This window comes from Myotis myotis, unplaced genomic scaffold, assembly GCF_014108235.1.
Source record: "Myotis myotis isolate mMyoMyo1 unplaced genomic scaffold, mMyoMyo1.p scaffold_m19_p_5, whole genome shotgun sequence".
Lineage (NCBI taxonomy): Eukaryota > Metazoa > Chordata > Mammalia > Chiroptera > Vespertilionidae > Myotis > Myotis myotis.
In genome coordinates this window covers 91,994,473-92,018,565 of record NW_023416357.1, presented here as the reverse complement: position 1 = coordinate 92,018,565, position 24,093 = coordinate 91,994,473, and the positions used below count along the sequence as shown (strand labels likewise).

The 24,093-nt window shown below is 38.2% G+C and overlaps 1 protein-coding gene across 10 annotated transcripts in view; it reads left to right on the top strand.

Annotated features, from left to right (window-relative positions):
• MRTFB (myocardin related transcription factor B) overlaps positions 1-24,093 on the top strand; it is a 196,429-nt gene that overhangs the window by 16,662 nt on the left and 155,674 nt on the right. For 3 of the 10 annotated variants that reach the window (XR_004967654.1, XM_036310148.1, XM_036310146.1), the window contains exon 1: positions 21,696-21,757. The exons of 3 other annotated variants lie outside the window; for them this stretch is intronic. The gene's annotated coding sequence lies outside the window, so the exon portion shown is untranslated. Of the gene's footprint in view, positions 1-21,695; positions 21,758-24,093 lie in introns of those variants that run through there. 4 more of the 10 variants (XR_004967653.1, XR_004967652.1, XM_036310140.1 and 1 more) reach the window with 2 other exon arrangements.

Here is a 24,093-nt window from a genome sequence, read left to right as displayed (position 1 = left end):
CACCGGAGGGGGGGGGGGGGAGGGGCAGCCAATCAGTGATTTTCTCTCATCATTGAAGTTTCTATCTTTCTCTCCCTCTCCCTTCCTCTCTCTGAAATCAATAAAAACATATTAAAAAAAGAAACAGATTTTAAGATATTGTTACGTATTTAGTGAGTTGGATTTTGTGCATTTGTAATAGTTTTTTCCTATTTTAGTCATCAAGCTTAAAATTTAGACTGGCAGTGTAAGTGATTATTTGATTGGAAAATTGGAAAGAGGATAAGTTCTGTCTTCATATACAGAATTTGTGGTGCAGAATATTTAGATGAAACTCCAATGATCAGGGTGAGAGTATAGAACTGCAGTAGGAAGGAAAAAAAATTTAAGTGCTTATATACAGAGGATAATAGATCCCTAACAAAGCCAACACTGGGCTTACTTCTATAATATCTGTAACTGAGTTGGTCTCTCACAGAGGTCTTATTAACTCAGAGTCTTAAGGGTAGAGTTATAGAAAAAGGATGGAGAACAGTAGATTTGGGTCACAAGTTCCATAGAGAGCGCAGTGCTTAGTGCAACTCCCTAGGGATATCCTCAGTCTCTGACTGTCCCATCCTCCTTGAGAAGTTTTTGTCCTTCCTAGCTCTGGAAGCTTTGCTTAGTGTGCATGATGGATATGTGTGTGGAGCTGGGCAGAGAAGTCTGGCTCTGCATATTACTGCTGTCTAGGTACTCTCTTTAAAAAGATTTCCAACATGGGAGTATGGCTGAACACCATCATTTCCCCTGTATCATAGTATAATGACAAATATGGGAGTATCATCCAAGTTTTTCCTTCATGCCAGTTTGTTCAGTGAGGACACGTAGTTCATGGTAAGGGTTGTGTTTGTGTATATTAAACCCAGTAAGTTTTGTTTTAAATAGATATCAGTGTATTCTAATGTAATAAAGTTTTTCAGTCTGAATGTTCCAGCAGCCATCACTCAAACATTAATTGCTGTCATTGGCAAAGGATATCCTCCTACATCTTTTCTGGAGTCTTGAAACCATTCCACTTCCTTTTTCTTTTACTTTGAGAACTGATTACTGACACTTGGAAATTATAATCAGACTAGAGGCCTGGTGCACAAAATTTGTACACAGATGCAGTCCCTGGGCCTGGCTCGTGATCAGAGTGTGAGCGTCTGATGTGGAAGGGCAGGTCCCAGCTGACCTCTGGGCCCTGGGCAGCACCTGGGCCTCCAGGCCCCCGGGTACCCCTCTCCACCTGAGTCATCAGGCTTCCGCCGCCGCTGCTGGTTGCCATCTGCAGGGCAATCGGTGGGGCTATCAGGCCCCGCTCGCACCTGCCTTGACCTGGTGCTGCCCACTCACCTGGTCTACCATTCCACCACTGTCCTGCTCTTGTTTGGGCCCATTGGGCTGGCAGCACCTCCACTGCTGCCCACTACCAGTGCCATGTCACCGATGCCCGCCATGTTTCCGTGCTGCCCCCTGGTGGTCAGTGCACGTCATAGCGAGCAGTTGGAACTCCTGGTCGAGAGGACAGTTTGCATATTAGGCTTTTATTATATACAATTGCATCAATCTTAATGAGATGGTTACCAATTATTGCACTGAAAAATATGCATTTTCTCTAATAGTAATTGTTTCTCTTGGTGCCTCTCTCTCAGTTCAGTGCTTTTAAATACTTCTTAGGTGAATGAATGCTTTGTGTCATGCCCTAAATTAAGACATTTAAGACAGACTTTCTTGATGGCTTTCCCACCTTCAATTCTGCGGGAAGGGAGATAATTTATTTAATGTGAAATCTTCATAGAATCTTTCAGTTGTTAGATGTACTTGGGGTAGAAGAAGGGTGGCTGATGTCAGTTACTTATATGACGATATAAGCTCTAAAACGAGTATGTGCTTGGGAGAGCTGAGAGCAGTGAGGGTTTTTATGGTGGGCCATACATGTTGAGCATTGGGCCTCTACTGTTTGTGTGCATTCCGTCATTTAGTGCTCACAAGTCTGAGAGGACAGATACAGTCACCCCGGTTTTAGAGAACAGAAGGCCTCGGTTATGCACTTTGTCCTTGGGTACACAGCTTAAGTAGGTTAGAAAAAACAGTGACTGGAACCCAGATCTCTCTGGCTCCAAAGTCCGTGCTCTCTTCTTATGTACATTGACCGAGAAAGGGGTCTCACAGTTGCTAGGATGTTTCTGTTACTGTAGATAATTGAAGTGTTGGACAGAATGAAGATGAAGCTACTTTGTCATCACCATCACCTTCGTTCCTACCATCCTCTTTATTTCTATCGTTCTTCAACATTAACTGATGAAGTTTAGGAGCCTGCCAGGGTGTCTGGCTCGCTGTGTTCAATACAGCATAGGCTTGTTTAATTTAACAGTGCTCTGAGATGAAAGGTTCACGACGGCCAAGTACAAACAGACCTTCTGTTGGATGTTAATTTTGTTATAGAAGAGATGCTTGTTTTTCCTTGCTCTTTGCTAATAAAGAAGCTGGCACATTTTCTCATGAGTTAAAAAGGATTTTGACTTGTTTATATCTGTGTAATCAAAGGGAAGTGAACAGTTCTGATAAACATTTTCTTTGTGCAGATCTTTGGTTCATTTCACACCTGCCAGGGAATTGCAAATTGTGTGCTCTTGCTCTTTTCTCTTTTTACTTTGGATTTGATTTTATGGTTGGTCACTGTAGGGATTTCATGGTAGGAAAAGAAATAAATTGTTTCTTCATTTGAACAGACTCTGTTTTTTAACAGCAGGTTATCCTATAGTAGGCAGAATGATTTAACCAGGCCACTGCACAGAGGTGTCATTGTATGATTTTTTTTTAGTCAGTTTTTTAATGACAGCTCTGTTGAGATATAATTCACATACCATAAAGTTCACCCATTTAAAGAATACAATTCAATGGATTTTAATATAGTCACAGAGTTGTGCACTGATTCCCACTGTCTAATTCCAGAACACTTCCATCACCCCGAAAAGAAACCCCATACCTAATGAGCAGTCACTCTTCATTCTTCCCTCTCTTTAGCCCCTGGAAACCACTTTCTGTGTCTATGGATTTGCCTCTTGGGCCCGTCGTATAAATGGAGTCACACAATATATGCGGCCTTTTGTGTCTGGCTTCTTTCACTTGGCATGTTTTTGAGGTTCATCTATGCTGTAGCATGTATCAGAAATTTCATTTCTTTTTGTTGCTGAATAATATTCTATTGCATGGACAGACCACATTTTGTTTATTCATCTATTGATGGACATTTGGGTGGTTTCCACATTCTGGCTGTTATAAATAATGCTGCTGTGAACTGTCAGGTATAGGTTTTTGGGAGGACATATGTTTTCATTTCTCTTGGATATGTACCTAGGACAGTGATGGCGAACCTTTTGAGCTTGGCATGTCAGCATTTTTTTAAAAATATATTTTATTGATTTTTTACAGAGAGGAAGGGAGAGAGACAGAGAGTTAGAAACATCGATGAGAGAGAAACATCGATCAGCTGCCTCCTGCACATCTCCCACTGGGGATATGCCCGCAACCCAGGTACATGCCCTTGACCGGAATCGAACCTGGGACCCCTCAGTCCGCAGGCCGACGCTCCATCCACTGAGCCAAACCGGTTTTGGCAGCATTTTGAAAAACCCTAACTTAACTCTGGTGCCGTGTCACATATAGAAATTTTTTGATATTTGCAACCATAGTAAAACAAAGACTTATATTTTTGGTATTTATTTTATATATTTAAATGCCATTTAACAAAGAAAAATCAACCAAAAAAATGAGTTCGCATGTCACCTCTGACACGTGTCAGGTTCACCATCACTGACCTAGGAGTAGAATTGGTGGGTCTTATGATTAACTCTATGTCCTAACTTTTTTATGAACTGCCAAACTGTTTTCCAAAGTGGCTGCATCATTTTACATTCCCATCAGCAATGTTAGAGGATTCCAATTTCTACATATCCTTGCCAACATTTCTTATTTTCTTGGTGTTTGTTTTTTTATAGTAGCCATCCCAATGGGTATATGAAGTGGTATCTCACTGCGGTTTTGCTTTGCATTTCTCTAATAACTAATGATATTGAGCATCTTTCCATGTGCTAATTGGCCATTCATATATCTTTTCTAGAGAAATACCTGTTCAGATTCTTTTTTTATTTTTAAATTGGGTTGTCTTTTTATTGTTGAGATGTAATAGTTCTTTATTCTGGGTATACACATGTACACACACAATCTTGTCAGATAAATGAAGTGTAAAAATTTCCTCCCATTCTTGAAGTTGTTCTTTGAAGCAGAAAGCTTTTATTTTTTTATGAAGTTCAATTCATCTACTCTTTGGTTGTTTGTGCAGTCTTCTCTCTTTTTGAAATTCTGTGTAAGTTTAAAAATCTCTCATTATTTCTCCTATTTAAAAAATTGATGCAAAATTGAGTGGTCAGCTAGTTAACTATATAGGGGATTAGGGGTATGAAACATCTTTCATTTTTTCAAATATTCTCATCTAATTCAATGTGAAAAGACCAATTTTTCTAATCTAACACCTACTGTGCCTTTTTTTTTTTTTAAATTAGAAAAATGACTTTTCAGTGTTCTGCCTAGCTCAGAATGCAAGCATAGTTCTGTGAACTTGACTGGGCTTGGGGATCCAGAGTGAGTGGAACATGGCCCTGTCCTTAAGAAACAAGTGCTCAGGTGCCATGCTAGTAGCATGCACAGAGGAGGTATGCAGGAGAGGAGGGAGTACTCTCCTCCATCTGGGCAAGGATGCCTTGTTAAGAGGAGACACGTGTGTTCAGTCCACAAAGATGTTAGGGTCTATGATTCTCTCTTCTGGTTACTTGCTGCTGTGTTTGCCATGTTTCCTGGCACCAGATACCTTATAGCAACAATGTTTAGGATTATCGATGTAATAAAATGTTGACATAGGTGTGATGACTTTGATGCCTAGAAGCGAACCTAAAGAAACCAGTTTAATTTCTTTAGGTCTAATTAGTTCAGCATGGTGTGTGTGTGTGTGTGTGTGTGTGTGTGTGTGTGTGTGTGTGTGTGTGTCTAAGCAGAAGAAGCCGTGTGTGTGTGTGTGTGTCTAAGCAGAAGCCGTGTGTGTGTGTGTGTGTGTGTGTGTGTGTGTCTAAGCAGAAGAAGCTGTATGTGTGTATGTGTCTCTAAGCAGAAGAAGCTGTTTGTGTGTGTGTGTCTAAGCAGAAGAAGCCGTGTGTGTGTGTGTGTGTGTGTGTCTAAGCAGAAGAAGTCCAAATAGATTCATATAATCACAGCATAAAGTTTGAGGCAGGGAATAACAGTTGTTTGGCTGGAGAGGATTATAGAGAGTTGGGTGTCCTGTTAATGAATTCAGATTTTCTCCGTTGATGAGTCCGGCAGGGGGAGAGTGATGTGGTCACTTTGGTTACTATATATGGATGTTGGGTGCAAGGGACAGGACTGGACACAGAAGACCCATTACACTGTTATACTAGCCCAGGTGAGAGTTGATGAGGGCCTGAACGAGGGTATTTGTGGCTGAGTTGGATTAGACAACAAGCTGGAAACATGTAGGAGCTATTAGGAATCCTAACTACAAGTAACAGAAACCCTGCTCAAACTATCTTAAGTTAAAAGAGAGATTAATTGGAAGGTTCTTGGAGAAGGGCACACAAGAAAATGAAAATGCTGCAGAGACCAGTGATGTTGGGGATTAGAAGTGGTACTTATTATCACAGGGGCTCTTTCCCCTATCTCTGTTCTCTCAGGTTTTTCCACAGAGTAGCAGCCATCTTCACACTCTCCAATCAAGGGGACAAAAGAGCTTCTCCCTCCCAGCTATACTCTTTAAAACCCCAGGGGCTCTCGGCTTTGGGTTTTTGTGCCTTCACTAGGCGTTGGGGTCTTTGTGGAAGCTTTCTACCACCAGCACATTGGGAGTGCCCAAAAGAAGTGAGGGAAAGGTTCTGGGTGGAGCCAATCCCGTCCATCTACTCTGGAAACACAGACCAGACCCCGAAATTGAGAAGATCGGAGGAGGAAGTGGGGGTCAAGAATGCCTCCCAAGTTTGTGGCTTTGGTAACCTGTAATGATACCATCCAAGAATAAGGGTTCAGGGGCAAGTAGGTCAGAGTGCAGTGAAGAAAAAGTTCAGTTTTAGACCAGCCTAGACTGGGACATAGGTCTAATCACAATTTGTATGTTACCCATTTTTATGATTTGTTGATTGGTTTGGCTTCCTTTACCATTAGAAGCCCCACAAGGACAGAAACTGTCTGTTCTCTTTGCTATCAATCTTCAGAGCCTAGCATACTCTAGTTGGCAGTAGTAGGTATTTAGTAAATAGATGTGAATTAATGAATTCAAGTGCACATTTCCTGCAGGAAGCTGGATGGACAGTTTGTATCTCAGGTGAGGACAGGAAATACAGACTTGGGAGTTATCAGTGTAGGGGTAGATGGTAAACAAGCCCAAGAGTGGTCCTTATTGGCTAAGGGACTGAAAATTTCGATATCATGTAGACCTGTAATTTTCATGTCCAGGTAGTGAAATTACCTTTTCTCTTTTTACTTTGCACTGTTGCACTGCCTAGTATTTAATGCCAGTAATTACCTACTGACAGTCCTGCCAATGATTTTTTTTAAAGTTTGTGACAGATTAGAATTAGATTTGTGATAGATGGAAAAATAAAGGTGATAAAGACAGATTCTGTTTCCTTTTAAGAATAACTGACTCATGGGATGAGACCTTGGATATGATTTCAGAACACTCCTGTAAACTCTCACAAAAGATGTTTATAAAACACTTGGAACAATACAGATTGTACTAAGAAAATGTGCTTTGATCAACTCTGGAGATACAAAGCAGGGAACTTAATAAATCAAGTCCTATTTGTGAATAGAAAGGACTGGAAGTTCACCTTAAAAGTAGGAATTTAGTTCACGTCCAGACTTAAATTTTGTATTTTGAATAGCAGATGTTATCTTAGTTTCATCTTTTATATAAAAATAAAATGAATTATAGATTTCAAATCTTGGCATCTTGAAATCTGACTCCTGATTCTGATCTCTTAATAACTATTGGAACACTAGTCTAGAAATGGAATTTGACTTTCATTTTTTACCCTTTAATTTGGAGGTAAATGTGCTTCCAGCTCTGTCTTCCCTCTGTACTCAGGAAACCAAACCACTGGTACTTTGGATATGCCATAATATTTGTTATTTAAATATAAGAAAAACACGGTCATCTTTATATAAAGTAGTAATATTATGTTCACACTTGGGAGAAGTTGGTTTTTGTTGTTTTCATTTTAAGGCATAAGTACAGTTGTATTACTTTCGTAGGCTGAACACTTCCCAACCTAACACCCTGACATATGACAAGATATTATAGTAAATTGCATATGTTTTAGTGTCTTAGTTTCCTCCAAGCTCTCCCCCCCTCCCCCGCAGCAGAGACGTGAACCATTTTTTTAAAATTGATTTAATTTTTTTTATTAAAGAACTCCTACTAAATTTGCCTGACTCCAAATGCAGGCCAGTGTCTTCTAGCAAGTTGTAATATAATAGAGCATTTCTAAGAACTCAAATTGAGTAGCTTATAGCATCTCAACTTTTGAAATTACCATAAGTTATATTTAATTCTTGCATAAATTAGTTCAGTACATGATTACATGGAAAATCTCGATGCTGAGATCCCAGACCCCTGCAAATTGTATCCCTTTTGAAATCAGAGGTGAAATTAAAGAATGCTGATTTCTGGAGGCACTCTTATTAGTTCCTGGAAAAATATAGTTAAAATGCATCTGAAATGATTTTATTCTTAGGAGGTAGTTAGCTTCTTTCTTTACTAATTAATTCTTCAAAGGTAGCATTATTCAAAAGAGAGAAGGTGACAGCCTAGATGTCAGGGAGGGAGTAAGCAGCTCTCACAGACTGGTAAACATGGGGCCCTGAAGAAGGAGCCTGAATCCTCCTGTGGTTGGTTTCTAGGCTTTGTCAGGGTCACTCCTCTAATGTACTACCTAAGGCGACAAGATCACTTTCACATACACGGTCTTTCCACTTATTTGATTTTTGTATGGCTGATAAATATAATTTTAAAAGGATCATTAAATAATGGGGGGAAATCCAAACATTTTATCTCTCCCTAGATTTAGTCTAATTAAGGAGAATTTGTTTGAAATATGAAAAGTATAAGACAATTGAAGTGCACTTCTATTTAAGTGTGTGTAGAATTTAGGCTAATGTGTTGCCTAGCAGTTATAAGGAATCCGATAAGTGATTATAAGTAATCCATATAATTTGGTATATAATTAGGCATTCCTAATGTGCTTTAACTGTAGTTTCTGTAGTTGAAGTAGCTGATGAATTTTATGTTCTCTACTGAATAGACTTTGATAGACAAACAGAAGGCAAAAGCTAGTTAATCAGTGTTTGCTCCTATGTTCAGGAAAGTCTGAATTTAAGTTGTAGTCTAAATCTCAAAGATGGCAAAATAGTGTACAGAAATGAGATAAGGGCGGCGGAGTGTGTGGTTTGTAGACTTTTTTTTTCTTAATCCTCATCCCAGGATATTTTTCCATTGATCTTTTAGAGAGAGTGGAAGAGAGAGGAAAAGAGAGAGAAACATCGATCGGTTGCCTCCTACACACGCCCAGACCAGGGCCTGGCCCAGGGAGGAGCCTGCAACTGAGGTATGTGCCCTTGACCTGAATTGAACCCGAGACCCTTTGTTCAGCAGGCTGATGCTCTCTCCACTGAGCCAAACTGGCTAGGGCATTTGTAGACTTATTTTCTGAGTGTGTTATTCATGAAACCCCAGTATGTTTTCAGAGGGCAGGGGAGGCTGGCCTGTCACCCTGCAGAGGCTCCAGGAGCATCATTTGAAACCACTGTGCCATGCTGTCATTAATGAAATGGCAAATCTTGGGCGGGAACGAAGGATAAATTATTCATGTAGCCTATTTGTTATATTTGTATACTGTATTGCTTATGTGATAAACACTGATAGGATTTTAAATCAGAATTGTTTAAATATGTAATAATCACAATACTAGTTAATCACACTACATAGCTCTAAAATAGTCTTGTCTTCTTACAAAAGAAGCCTTGCCTGACTTTCCAAGATTATGATAACAAAGAGTACCTGAAAGCCAAAGCATGGAAGATAAGTTGTCGTACCACCTAGTCCTGTCATGATGTTTTTTTCTCTTCCATGTTAAGGCGTATAATGAATTAGAGGATAATAACCACTTGGAGAATAAGTACACACCAAGTGCTCGTGGTTAGATGAGTCTACACCTACAGACAGGTGTGGTTCTACTGGGGCCTGGCTTGGGAGACTCACTGCTAAAGGGTTCAAGATTTCCTCTGTACTATTACATATGTACTGTGAAATAGCTCTGTGACCTTGGGCAAGTTCTTAAGGTCAGTAACACGATTTAGCTGTAAAATATTCCGGTGAGTGGAAATGTTGCATATAAAGTATTTAGCGTATAAGCGAAATAAGCCAGCCAGAGAAAGACAAGTATTGCATGATCTCACTCATATGTGGAATCTAATGAACAAAATAAACTGTTGAACAAAATAGATCCAGAAACATAGAAGCATGGAACAGACTGTCAAAGTTCAGAAGGAAGACAGGGGTGCATGGGAAGAGATCAACCAAAGAACTTGTATGCATCTATATATTTATTACCCATGGACACAGACAATGGGGTGTAAAAGCCTGGGGTGGGGGGCAGGGGTGGGCTAGAAGGGGTTAATGGGGAAAAAAGAGGGACATATCTAATACTTTCAACAATAAGATTGTTTTTAAAAAATAAAGTATTTAGCATAGTGCCAGCCACATTATAAATTGCCAGATGTTAGGCAGTAGAACAATATTTTCCTTCAAAAGGAAATGTAACAGTAGGGCAATAATTGACAGTGGAGGTGTCATGAAGAAACACAAACTTGGTTCCTAGCTTGAGTGGAACTCAAACTGCAGCAGGGGTCATTTGTTATTTTAATTAAAGTAAATATTGGAGGTGAGATGGAGAAGTTCCATAATGTGGACTATCAGCTGTTGAATGCTTCTACTTTTTGGATACTTTTCTTACCATTTTACCTAAAACAGAACTTTCATTTTTAAAATCTGAAAAATGAAAACAGAAAGTACTATGGTTTGTTTTTCATCTTTGTTTTAAATATATTTTTATTGATTTCAGAGAGGAAGGGAGAGGGAGAGAGAGATAGAAACATCAATGATGAGAGAGAATCCTTGACTGGCTGCCTCCTGGAGGACCCCCACTGGGGATTGAGCCCACAACCCGGGCATGTGTCCTGACCGGGAATCGAACCCTGACCTCCTAGTTCATAGGTCGACCCTCAGCCGCTGAGTCACACTCGAACCCTGACCTCCTGGTTTATAGGTCGACGCTCAGCCAGTGAGTCACAGTGGCCGGGCTTTCACCTTTTGTTTTAATAGTTATTGTTTCTCTACAGGAATGAGACCATTTACAGACTATGCTTGCAGAACCCGTGGTCTGGAATGTTATGGGTTACTGAATATTTAGAATATTAGCAGTGGTTTATAATGTGGATAAGAATTTGGGTATGATGTCTTTAGACTGTGTGACACAGAGGATCATTATGTCAGTCATAATTCACTAAAAGCTTATTGTTTAGTCAAATTATTCCTTTGAGGGCACAAAATATGACAGTTCAGAGGCAACCTGAACATTTTGCTAAAGGAATACAATTTTTAAGGGAATCTGGAGTGCAAGGTTATCAACAGTTATCTCTAACAAGGGATATTTGATTTTTATGTCTGTTGCATGAGTTCATTGGTTCTTTTATAGAAAAAGCCTAAAAGAGAAGTACCACGACAGGTGTAAATAAAGATAGTGAAAAGTTTGCAAATGGATATCCTTGACAAGCTGTACAATATCCTATACATCTGTGGCAAGATATGTAGACCTATTGAGTTTTATTTGTGATAAGCAAATAAACTTACATCTTTAATCAGGTGTAATTACCTCCCTTGGTCCAGTTAGCATAGAATTCCTTAAAATCAACAGATAAGAATATGATGTGGAATGGAGTGTTGTCTTCGATGCTAACATTTAGGGAATTTACTTCAAGCTTTCTGGTTATTTTATATATATATATAATTTTGGATCTGTCTTCCTAAGTTTTTCACATCTTTTTTTTTTATTTATTTCCTTGCTGGAGGACTTGGCACTGAGAAGCTCCACTCTTGCAGCTGTGTATAGAAGTACTTTTTTATATTTGTTCTGAATTTATTTAGTTTTCAAGACATACCTTTGTTCTGGAATTCTAAATTGCCAGTGTACAATTCTTTAGTCATCTTATCACTAGCATTTATTATTTTAACTTTCACTGTATTAGAAGAGTCAGTTTATTTCCATCTTTATTCTTGAGTCGTGTTATTTAAATGTAATTACTAAAACTTTACAAATTATTTCCATAGTAGATATGGAATGGCTCTGTAATTTCATACTGAACATTCTGCATGAAATCCAACACTTACAATAATGCCAGACAGAATACATGTACAATAAATGTTTATTTGAATTAATGAATCGCTCTAGGGCAGTTTGTGGTTATAATATTTTCAATATTAAGTGACCAAGCCTTCAGTACTGGTAGTTTAGCTAAATATTCAGGCTTCATGTGAAGCCAGTAAACAGACCACTGTGCAATCCAGAGAGACCAGTTTGTTCACTTTTCCATCCAATAGTAATTTACTTTGACAATTATGTTTATATAGAGTAAAGGTTAAAGGAAAGGGTGTATTTGAGGCAGTTACATCAATTGCTTTGCTACAAAGATTTTCAGGTGCCATTGAAAAAGGGGCAATTTAAAAAAGATAAAATTTAGGCAGTTATTTTTTCCAGTTTTATTGAGGCATAATTGACATGCAGTAAATGGCACGTCTCAAGTATACTGTTTAATCAGTTCTGAGATATATATGCACCCATAAAACAACCACAGTAAGAATAATGAAAATATCACCCCCCAAAGTTTCTTTGTACCCCTTTGTAATCTTACCCTTATGCCCCTCTGCCTCCATCTCCAGGCAACAGCTGATCTGCTTTCTGTCATTTAGATTAGTTTGCCTATCCGAGGTTTTTATATAAGTGGACTTGTATAGTATATACTCTTTTTTTGTCTGGCTTCTTCCACACAGCATAATTATTTTGAGATTCATCCATGTTGAGTATATCAGTAGTTTATTCCTTTTTATTGTGGAGGAATGTGGATATTTACTGTTGAAGGCCATTTGGGTGTTTCCAGTTTCTGGCTCTTACAAATAAAACTGATTTGAGCATCAGTATACAGATCTTTCTAAGGACGTATGCTTTCTTTTCTCTTAGGCAAATACCTAGGAGTTGGGTGGCTAGATCGTATGGTAGGTGTATGTTTAACTTTGTAAAAACTAGCAAATTATTTTCAAGTTATTGTATCCTTTTACTTTCCCAACCAGCAGTTCATGAGAGTTCCAGTTGCTCCACATCTGTTAACAGTTAGTATGCTTAGTCTTTTTAATTTTAGCCATTCTAAATAGTGTTTAGTGCAGGATGGGCAACCCCTGGCACACATGCCAAACATGGCAAGCCAGTAACTTTTGCTGGCACGCGAAACCCTCTCTTATCTTCCATTTACAATTTTTTTCTTAATATCGACTTTTTTTATTTTTCAGATAAATTCAGTGTAGGTGCATCTTAGATAAATAAATAATTTTACGTAACAAGTTATCTTAAAGACCATAGACATGGCTAACTTTGAAATGCAGTTGATTGAATTTCAGAGTAGCTCAATTGGAAGCAGAAATTTATTGACCTTAGAGTTGACTTGGAAAACATTGAAAAAAAGCGATTAGAGACAGGAGTACCGGAGAGAAGTGTTGAAAACGAACTATTGAGGACTTGGAATGCCATTCCAGAAAATTTTTTCTGTTTAAAAAACTTTGCAACAGCGTTACTCTCCATGTTTTCATCCACATACGCTTGTGAATCTTTGTTCTCAGTGATGAATTTTGTTATGTCTCATAATAGGAGTAGCCTGAAGGATGAAAGTAGTAGCTCGTGCATATCTCTGAAGGTCACGAAATATGAACCTGATGTAAAATCTCTGTCATTAGTGATGCAGCAGCAAAAGTCCCACTGATAATATCAAACGGAGTCATAAAGTTTTCTGTCGGACTATCAGTGTACATGTATACATATCCTCTCTGTAAAAAATCAATAAAATATATATAAAAAAAAAAAAAAAAAAAAAAAAAAAAAAAAAAAATAAATGTATTTTTCATCATCATATACTGTGTTTTTGTCGCTTGAATGAATTTATTTCTTCAAGGTTCTTCACATACGTACACCTTAAGAGATATCAAGTAGGCATAACATGTTCTCAAAAAATTAGGGTTGGCACGCAGAAGAATTTTGCATCAGAGGTTTTGCTGGTTTTGGCACGCACTCACAAAAAGGTTGCCCACCCCTGGTTTAGTGATATCTTATTGCATCTTTTTTTAATCCTCACTTTTCCATTGATTTTATTTTTTATTTTTTAGAGAGAGAGGGAAAGACAGAGAGAAACATTGATGTGAGACAACACATCAATTGGTTGCCTCCTGCACACACCTGGACCAGGGCTTGAGCTGGGGAGGAGCCTGCAACCAAGGTATGTGCCCTTGACCAGAATTGAACACAAGACCCTTTAGTCCGCAGCTGACGCTCTGTCCACTGAGCCAAACAGGCTAGGGCTCTTACTGCATTTTTAATTTGCATTTTCTTAATGACTGAGTTAAGCATCTATATATATAAAAGGCTAATATGCTGAGTGTTCAACTGTTTGACCATTTGACTGGTAGCTATGACACACACTGACCACCAGGGGGCAGATGCACAATGCACAGGCATGGAAACATGGAACAGACTGATGAATCTCAAAGGGAATGGGGGAGGGTGGGAAGAGATTAACCGAAGATCTTATATGTATACTAGAGGCCCGGTGCTCGGATTCCTGCACTGGTGAGATTCCTTGGTCTGGCCTGTGGGGATTGGGCCGAAACCGGCAGTCCGACATCCCCTGAGGGGTCCTGAATTGTGAGAGGGCGCAGGCCAGGCCGAGGGACCCCACCGGGGCACGAATCTGTGCACTGGGCCTCTAGTTTAGGAATAAAAGATCATGATATTGGTCAACTTACTCTGAAGTGCTTTTTAAAAAAGTGTGTTTGTGGATTTATGTGCATGTGCAGGCCTGCAGGGATCCATGCACTGGGCCTCTAGTGTGCATATAAGATATTTGATTTATCTCTTCCTGCCCTCCCCCCTCCCCTCTTCCTTCTGAGATTTATCAGTCTGTTCCATGTTTCCATGCCTGTGCATTGAGCGTCTGCCCCCTGGTAGTCAGTGCTCTTCATAGCGATCAGTTATTCCATCTTTTGGTCAATTTGCATATTACCCTTTTATTATATAGGATAATCTGACTTGTCTTTTAGTTCTCTAAACAGTGTCTTTCAAAAAGTAGTTCTTAATCTTGATGAAACTCAGTTTATCAATTTGTTCTTTTATGAGTTACACTTTTGGTATAATACTTAAGAAAGCTTTACCTAATCCTAAATCACAGAGATTATCTCCTATTTTTTTTCAGAATTGTTATGGTTTTAGGTTTTACATTTTAGAAATATCATCTATTTTGACTTAATATTTGTGTGTGGTGTAAGGTGTGAATCAAAGTTCATAGTTTTTGGATATGGTATCCAGTTATTCCAGCATTGTTTGTTAAAATGACTGACCTCTGCACTGAATTGCCTTTGCACCTTTGTAAAAAATCAATTGTCTATATATGCAGGTCTATTTTAGACTCAATTTTGTTCCACTGATCTATTTGTCTATCTCTAAACTAGTATCACATGCCTTAATTACTGTAGCTTTATAATGTCTTGAAATTTGGTAATGATAGTCCCAACTTTTTTTTCCGCCAAGCTGTTTGCCTATTCTAGGTCCTTTGAATATCCATATGAAGTTTAGAATCAGCTTGTCCATTTAAACAAAATAGCCTGCTGGGATTTATATTGCATCTGTATGTCAATTTGGAGAGAATTGACTTCTTAACAATACTGAGTCTTCCAACCCATGAGCATGTTATTTTTCTCCATTTATGTCTTTAATTTCTCTCAGTAGTATTTTAAACTATAGATCTTCACATCTTTTAGAGATTTATCTCTAAGTAGTTCATATTTTTGGCATTATTATAAATGATATTTTTAAAAATTTCAATACAGTTTTGTATATTGATCTAATATCCTGCAGCTTTGATAAACTCATTTATTAGTTATAGTAGCTCTTTTGTAGAGTTCATTGGATTTTCTACATAAATAGTCATGTCATTTTTTTACTGAAGGCAGTTTATTTCTTCCTTTCTAATCTGGATGTTTGTATTGTCCTTGCCTTATTGCACCAACAAGAGTCTATACTATACTGGATAGAAATGATGAGAGTGGACACCCTCATCTTGTTTCTCATGTTGGAGGGAAATTATTTAGTTTTCCACCAATGTTATACTGTAAGTGTGTGTGTGTTCTTTATCAGATTGCCGAAATTCTCTTCTATTCTTAGTTTGCTAAGAGTTTTAATCAGGAATGGATTTTCCTGCATTTATTAGGATGATCATGTGGTTTTTACTATATTGTAAATTACCTTGATTGTATTTTGAATGGTAAACAAGCCTTCCAATCCTGGGTTGAACCCCACTTGGTCATGATGGATTTATCCCTTTTATATACTTTTGGATTTGATTTGTTAAATTTTGTTTAAAAAGTTTTCATCTGTGTCCATAAGGGACATAATAACCTTTTGTAATGTCGTTATTTAGCTTTAGCATCAGGTTAATGCTCGCCTCAGAGGATAAGTTGGGAGTTGTTTCCTCCTGTTCAATTATTTGGAAAATTTGTGTAGAATTGGTACTATTTTTCCTTAAATATTTGTTAGAATTCACCAATAAGGGCATCTAGATCCTGAGTTTTCTTTGAGGGAAGATTTTAGACTACAAATTCAGTTTTTAATATAGATATGACTATTCAGGTTATCTGTTGTTGTTTTTTAATGTGTTTTGGTATTTTGTATCAAAGACGTTGTCCACTTCATCTAAATTTTGAATTTATTGCCATAAAGTTTTTCACAATAGTTCCTTATTATCCTTTTCATGTCTGTAAAATCTGTGGTGATATTGCCTCTCTCATTCCTGATACTTGTATTCTATGTCTTTTCTCCTTTTTTCCTGCTCAGTCTAGTTGGAGGGCTATCAATTTTATTTACCTTCTCAAAAAAACAAAAAACAAAACCAACAGCTGTTGATTGTTTCATTTTCTTCTCTCTCTATTTCATTGATTTTCTGCTCTGATCTCCATTATTTCCTTTCTTCTGCTTACTGTATTGTGTATAATATTAATTATTTTTTCTTTTGCTAAACTTTTCTAACTTTATACAATATGGTTCGTTTAAGGTTTTGATTTAAACTATTTCTTCTCCAAGACAAATGAGGATATTGAGGCTCAGAGAAGCAAGAGAGACAAACAGTTAAAATGCACAGCCTTATATTCTCTTTCTTATAGTGTAGTAAATGTTGGTAAAGACAAGGGAGAGTACGGTTGAATAAGAAGAGGGCTTAGCCTATAAAGATAAAGGGATCGCCTGACCAGCATGGCTGAGTGATTGAGCGTCGACTTATGAACCAGGAGGTCATAGTTCTATTCCAGTCAGGACACAGGCCCTGGTTGTGGGCTTGATCCCCAGTGAAGGGGGTGCAGGAGGCAGCTGATGATCAATGTTTCTCATCATTGATGTTTCTGTTTTTCTCTCCCTCTCCTTTCCTCTCTGAAAGCAATAAAAATATATATTTTTAAAGAAGAGTGGGATAAGAGGGCCTCCTTGGAGAAGTTGATGTCTGAGGGATCTTATTTTATTGAAGTCTAGGGTAAATCTATGAGACCAAATCTAAGTATTTCTTTTAAAATATATATTTTATTGATTTTTTACAGAGAGGAAGGGAGAGGGATAGAGAGTTAGAAACATCAATGAGAGAGAAACATTGATTAGCTGCCTCCTGCACACTCCCCACCGGGGTTGTGCCTGCAACCAAGGTACATGCCCTTGACCGGAGTCGAACCTGGGACCCTTCATTCCGCAGGCCGACGCTCTATCCACTGAGTCAAACCGGTTAGGGCCAAATCTAAGTATTCTTAAAGTTTATTTTTCGCTGGCCTCAGATCTCCATTTTGGTGGTTGTATTCTGTAGAATGAGTGGGAATATTCCAAAAGTAATTCTGCATGCAGCTAATGCTCCCTTAGGTTTCATTGCGAAATATGCTTTTTATTTCTATTAAGTCTGTTTGCAGTGGTCATGGTAACTATAGCTGTAACAGTAGTGGCAGGTGTGGCTGACAGGATTATGTTGAATAGGAGGAAAATCTGGGGGCGGAATGTGGGGGATTGTTTTAAAAGTTTACAGCAGTATTTCACTGCAAACTTAATCTCACTTAGTAGTGAGTATTTAACAAACTGTCCCTTGTTTAACAAGTTATAACTTTTTAAAAGGTATTTTTTTAGTATTAAAAAGGCTTAATTCTATAATTATTTTACAAATGGAGTGAAACCAGCATAATGTAATAATATCATCTCAGCATCCATATTCCAAGGTTGAGTTTCTCTCCAATCCAATCAAGGTACTATATTTAGGGATTTTGTAAATACATAACAGCTGTTTGCTGAGATGCACCACTATGGCTGGTGTTCAATTGTAGGGAAGAAACAAAAGGGGGGAAAATAGAGGAATTATTTTCAAATGGATAGGATGGCCAAGGGCTATGTAAATTATTTTAGTTTAATAATAATGACAACGTGAACCTGACCCCTTTTTAAAATTGTATGGTTGAAAGAGCAAGCTACTCCTTTAACACTTTGCTTCTCAACATTATAAAATTTTCAATTCCTTGATTTTGTAGAAAGGAAAACAACAACGTGAATAAACAGCTAGTTTGTGATAGTGCCAGGACCAGAGCCCAGACTCTTGAGTCAGAAAACCTGTATTCTAAATCTGCCTCCTTTACACTCAATGTAACCATGATTAACCTTACCTCTTTCATCTGTAAAATGGAGATGATAATGTTACTTTCCTCTGGTTGTGATATAAATGAGAAAATGTGTGAGTTATCACTCATCAAATGCTAAATACTATTTTGCGTAGGGAATCATTTCCCCTTCTCAAGGACCCAAGGAAATAATTAAGGGTCATATGTGCCGATAAGAAGCTATTTAATTTAGAGTTTTTGTTTCCTAAAGTGATTCCACCTCATCCATTCCACCTACTTTTAGATTTATAAAAGCCTTTTTTTCTAATTGAACAAATGCAACTGAATTTCCATGCTTAATTGTTGCTTTTAAATCTGTTAGCATTTCAGTTTTGTTTGGCTTCAAACTTTGTAATGATGTGTCCAGCAAACAATATGTGCTAACACAAGTAATGCTTTCTCTCATGTCACAGGTCTTGAGATTTATTTAATAGTCACACACTGTAAGATAGGTACTTGGACTGTGATTTTGCCTCTATTTGGGGGCTTCCTGTTCCTTTAGCTTTTGGGTTACGGGAGAATAGTGAGGTAGAGAATGTTGAGTGAAAAAAAGTCTTGAATCAGATAGATCATTTGCATATCAGCTCCCTCTGTCTGAATTGCTCCTGCCCTCCTCACTTCCCTATCCTTTTTCTATTTCGTTCTTAAAGATTTAACTGCATTCCTTGTTTCCTCTGGGGTCCCTTTGCTGATCCTCTTGCCCAGTTGTGTTAAAGTCTCCTTCCCCCAATGCTTCCAAAACACCTTGCTGTCATCTAGTATTCTTTACCACACTGTACTGTGATGGTCTGTTTTCTTATCTGTCTTTCTGATAAATCTTAGAGTCAGGGAATTGGTCTTACCTACCTCCATTTCCCAGCACCCGATTAATTGTGCTCAGGGAAGTTGTGTTGTGTAGGAAGCCTTGAGTTTGATGCATTCTGTTCAGAGAATAAGAATGTACTATTTGCCTAATAAAGATGTTTCTTTTTTCAGTATTCCAGCCTCTTGTTGTTTCTTTTTTTTCACTAAGGAAATGCTTGAGCTACAAGAATGAGCTCAGGGTTGTTTTTTTTAGTGTAGTTGACACCCTTTGTGATATTGCTCAGTGCTTGTTAGAGTCCAGGGCCTTTGTGGAACCTGGGATACATCCATGGATTCCTGTTTCCACTGCTGCAATCACAGTGGAATCTTGCAGTGATGCAGCTACATTTTTGCATTTAAGCATACAGACCACTTGGCTACACATATAGTCTGCTTTCAATGCCTTCACAGAGCCAATTCAGCAAAGCCGCAGTAATTTAGATGTTCAGTTGGAATTTATCAAAATTGAAAGAATAGCAATTTTAAAGAGGCAGCTGGCCCCTACTTCCCTTTCCTGCACTATAGAATAATAATACAGAGAATTACAGCTCTGTTGTACTCAATCAGGTGAATGGTTAACTTCCCTGCAGGTTTGTGTCTGGTTTCTGGATGCTGAGGCATAGAAACCATGATTTATTATTGGCTAAAATTGGAAGAAAAAATAATGAAACCACATGATGATGTGACATGGATTAATATATAATCTGCCTAGTTAATGGTTGACAATGTTTTCTCAAAGGGAGCTCTTGAACCAGAATGGGTGGGGAGGGTAACACCTTAATTTTGATATTCATTTGTAATGACATACTGTCCTCATGGTATAGAGTAGGGAGTGTGTAGGTGTGATGTCCTGAGCCGAAGCTTAGCCAGAAAGACTGAACATTGTCTATTTATTCAGATGGGGGAGGAACCTATGAAGGCCTGATCTGCTTGAATGGCTGGGCTGAGCATATTTGCTCATTCTTTCCCTTTTCACCACTTCTTAGAGTTTCTTCTATTCTCCTGATTTATTCCTGAAATTCATGTTCTTCAGATGCTGCTTAGAAGCAGCAGAGATGCTAATGAGTGAACATGATAAGCGAGGCTCAATAAGTAGATGCATGTCCGATATTTTGCTCTCAGCAGGATAACATAGGGAAGTTCTATTAGTTTATTGATCTAGCTGAATCTTAGCTTTTAAACATATCAATAAGCTTCGTTATATGAAGATATTCCATTTGTCATAAAGGAGCAAAACCAAAAAAGGAGAATTGTTTACTATTGGAAATAATATTATTTATAAATTTCCAGTAGTAAATTTTGAGAAAGACAGGTTTTTTTAAATGTAAGTTTTGAGAGACTCAATAAATTTAGGATGAGATCTTTTCTTTTTTTATTTAATTAACTCAAAGACTTAGGTGCCCCATTCCATTTTCACAGGATAGCTTTCTTAGGATGTGTGATCACCACCTATATGTCATCGGCTCCCATGCTGAAGAGATTATAATTGAATGTAGTTATCCTTCCCTTGAGCTGAACCATATTTATATTTCTACTTTTGTTTTCATTATGAGAATTTAGGCCTGTCTAGGTTCTTTCTACCAGTGCTTTTTATTGGTCTGATAGTTAGGGGTGGAGGATGTGGATGAAATTGAAATTTAATGTCATGGAAATCAGCTAACTTTCAGAAAGTAAGCAGCCTAATTAAGAATGAAAAATTGAATCCACGTTTTCTTTCCTTTGTATCAAAATTACTGAGTTGGAAGACCTTGGTAAGTTGTCTTAACCCTAACCCCCCTTGCCTAATTTAGGCCATGCGTTAAATTAGAGCCCAAAGAGGTCTCTCCTGTATTCTTATAGAACATGACATATTCCTTAAAAGGTCATTTGTCAGAAGGAGTGATGTTTACTTTAAAAATATCTTTTGGCCTGTCAGAGTCTGAAATATAGCTATGGTTTGATTAGATGTATTGTTCCTTTATAGACATTTTAGATTTGTGAAGAAATAAGATGCTGTCCTTTTATTAATGGAAATTATAGTCTAGTTGTGTTTGAAAAATAAGTTTTGGTGTATTGTAAGTGGTAAAGTTAGAGTGTTCTTAAAGAGAGAAGAAATTACAGAAAGTAAAATGCTGTCATTCTGTCTCTTCATACTGAGAACAAAAGCAAGTGATTGTGAAGTATTTCAGTGGGTTGAACCTTAAGTTTTAGCTTCCTTTCTCATTATTATAAGAAGCACTTTGTCTCATTGCTATGGAAACAAATTTAAATTATTGAGTTGAAAGTTATAATGTAGATTTTGATACAGATCTGCTATGAAAGGTAGATGTTGCAAACTAAGAATCTTAATGCTACTCCTACAACTCTTACAAGAAAAAATATTGACCTTGCACTTGTTGTGTGGTAGGTACTGTGTTAAAGACCTACGTGCACAAATGAAAAGGTAAGGTTCTTAACTCTAGGAGCTCAGATTCTCATGGACAAATAATAAACAGATGCATGGATTAGAGCAGGACTATTGATAGAATGTCAGTGTGCGCAAGGTGCAGTGGGAGGTGTTGCAGAAGGAATGCTTGAGGTAACTTTAAGGATGTGTGAAATTTGCCGGATAGACAGGGAGGTGGGATGAAGATGTTCACACAGAGGAAACTGCATGGGTAGGGGCTAAGAGCTGAAGAGTTATTATTTTTTAATATATTTTATTAATTTTTTTTACAGAGAGGAAGGGAGAGGAATAGAGAGCTAGAAACATCGATGAGAGAGAAACATCGACCAGCCACCTCCTGCACACCCCCTACTGGGGATGTGCCCGCAACCAAGGTACATGCCCTTGAGCAGAATCGAACCTGGGACCCTTCAGTCCACAGGCCGACACTCTATCCACTGGGCCAAACCGATTAGGGCTGAAGAGTTATTTTAAAGCAGTTTTTAAAAATCACTGTACACCTGCTTAGCCATACTGTTAGGAAATATTTGGGGGATCTTACATTTTTAAATTCATGAATCGGTTAGATATAGACTCTGGAATCAGCCTGCCATCTGCCCCACTTGACAGTATAATTTGGAGGTATTTAACCTCTCCATACCCCATAAAGATTAAATAAGAGACTGTCTATGAAGGGCATAGGTTAAAGTTTGACATTTAATATACTCTAAATAAATGTGAATTGCTTTTTAATAGACCCAGTATTACCATTGTTCTTTCTAGCTGGCTGATAATTTTGAGTGCTTTTGTAACAGTAGAGTTATTATATAAAACATTTTCTGTGTTTGCTGGATTCAAATTTTATTGTAGTACCTCACTGAATACTACCTACTATGTGCTCAGCATTGGGCTAGGACTCAGTGTGGAGAAGTATCTGTAGCTCCTATCGTTAGGCAGCTTCCAACATGGTTGTAAAAGAAAATGGACAAATATGAAATAAAGTGTGTGTGCTATATGGCTGTCTGTGTAATTGCTCAGTATATTAATTAAAATAGTATAGTTGCTTGTGTGGCCAAGTTATTGTTTTCAAGTGAGTCTAGGCATGGGATACCAGAGAGAGGACAGAGGATAGAGATAGCAGTTAGGCAAAAATCAAAGGAGCCGAAGGCTTAGGGGAAAAAATAAACAGAAAAACCTTTCTGTGTGATGAACCTGCCTGGTGTAAAGGAAAGCAGTTGCCCCTGTGGGTTGATTCCAGGGCTGCCACCTAGAATCTCTCTCCCATTCACATTTAAATAATTGGAATTCCTTCATTTTGCAGAGCCACTAAGAGAGGTCAACCACATATGTTTTCCCTTTTAGAATGAATAGATTTATTATATCCTTTCCTGATAGTGGTTTTTGATCAGATACAAGGAATAAACATTGGAAATAGGATAGAGGTGGGGTGCAATTGAGGGAGGGCGGTGTGTGAACATACTAGAAGACAGACTTTATTTTGCTCTCTAACAGCTCTTCGACAAAACGTTCAAGAACAAATACTGAATGACTGCTTTCTGCTGATTTCTCTTCTAGAAACTAGGGGTAGGTACAGAGATGAAAGGATGAGCTAGTTTCATAGTGGAGGACCACTTCAATGATCTTAAAATCTTATGGGCAGATTAAAAGATAAACAGGTAAATGTAGCGCGTGTGGAGTGGCAGTTACTGGAAAGGAGGGTGCAGAAAGGTCATTGGCAATATCCTGCAAAGTGCACTGGGGAGGGGGCACAGAAAGGGTTGTTGGGAGCTCTAGAAGACACACTTTCTGGTATTGTCTTCTCCAAGTGTCCTATTTCAAGTAGGGACACAAACCCCGAGTTCTCGTCGCAGACATCAGCCACCTCTGCCTTCTGTTCCCACCACTGCTTTCCTCGGGGTAGCCCTTTACTCACAGGATCCAGGTCATCGCAGTGGAATACAGTGCTTCCAGGGCTAGAGCTTACAGTGGGTTGAGCTGCTGTTCACCTGGCTTTGGTCTCCTGGGCCAGGGCCATCCACTTCTGAGCCCTGGATTTGCAACAGCTGCTGATTCCCATGCTGGATACTATGCAGGGGTAGGACTAGAGTGGGTTAAAGGAAACTATAGTTCCTGTATCTGTAGTTCCCCACGTCTGTGTTGCTCTTTCCTAAACAGTCTGAGTGATTGGAATTTTCTGACACACTTGAATCTTGAATATTTGAATACAGTGAAATGTTAACATTCAAGAAAGAGTACTGTAAGAATAGGTTGAATTTCATGATAAGCTTTAGTTCATTTAACAACCATTGATAGAAAATTTCTAAATGCATAGTAATGGCAAACTGAATGAAGTATGCATGGAGAGAACTTAGTGTTGATGTACAGCATGATCCTCTTTCTGGCTGAACGCACGTGAGCTGTGGAAATCCGTATGTGAGAGATGGCCATGGAAGCAGTCTGCTGGGTAACTTGGTGATTTCCTAGAAGTTTGACAGGACATTTAAGGCCTGTACCTTGAGGAGGTTACTGCTCTCTCCCCTGGAATTTGAGATTCTGCATGCATTTTATTTTTATTTTTATAAAGAATAGTCCATTTTCTCTGGTTTAGTTAGAGTCTGAGTAACTGCATTTAATAATAAACTTGGTATATTTTTGTTTTTTTCAAAATACTTTCATAACAGTAATAGCAGCAACCACACCAACAGAGAAAACCTTTCCCTCATCATCTCTA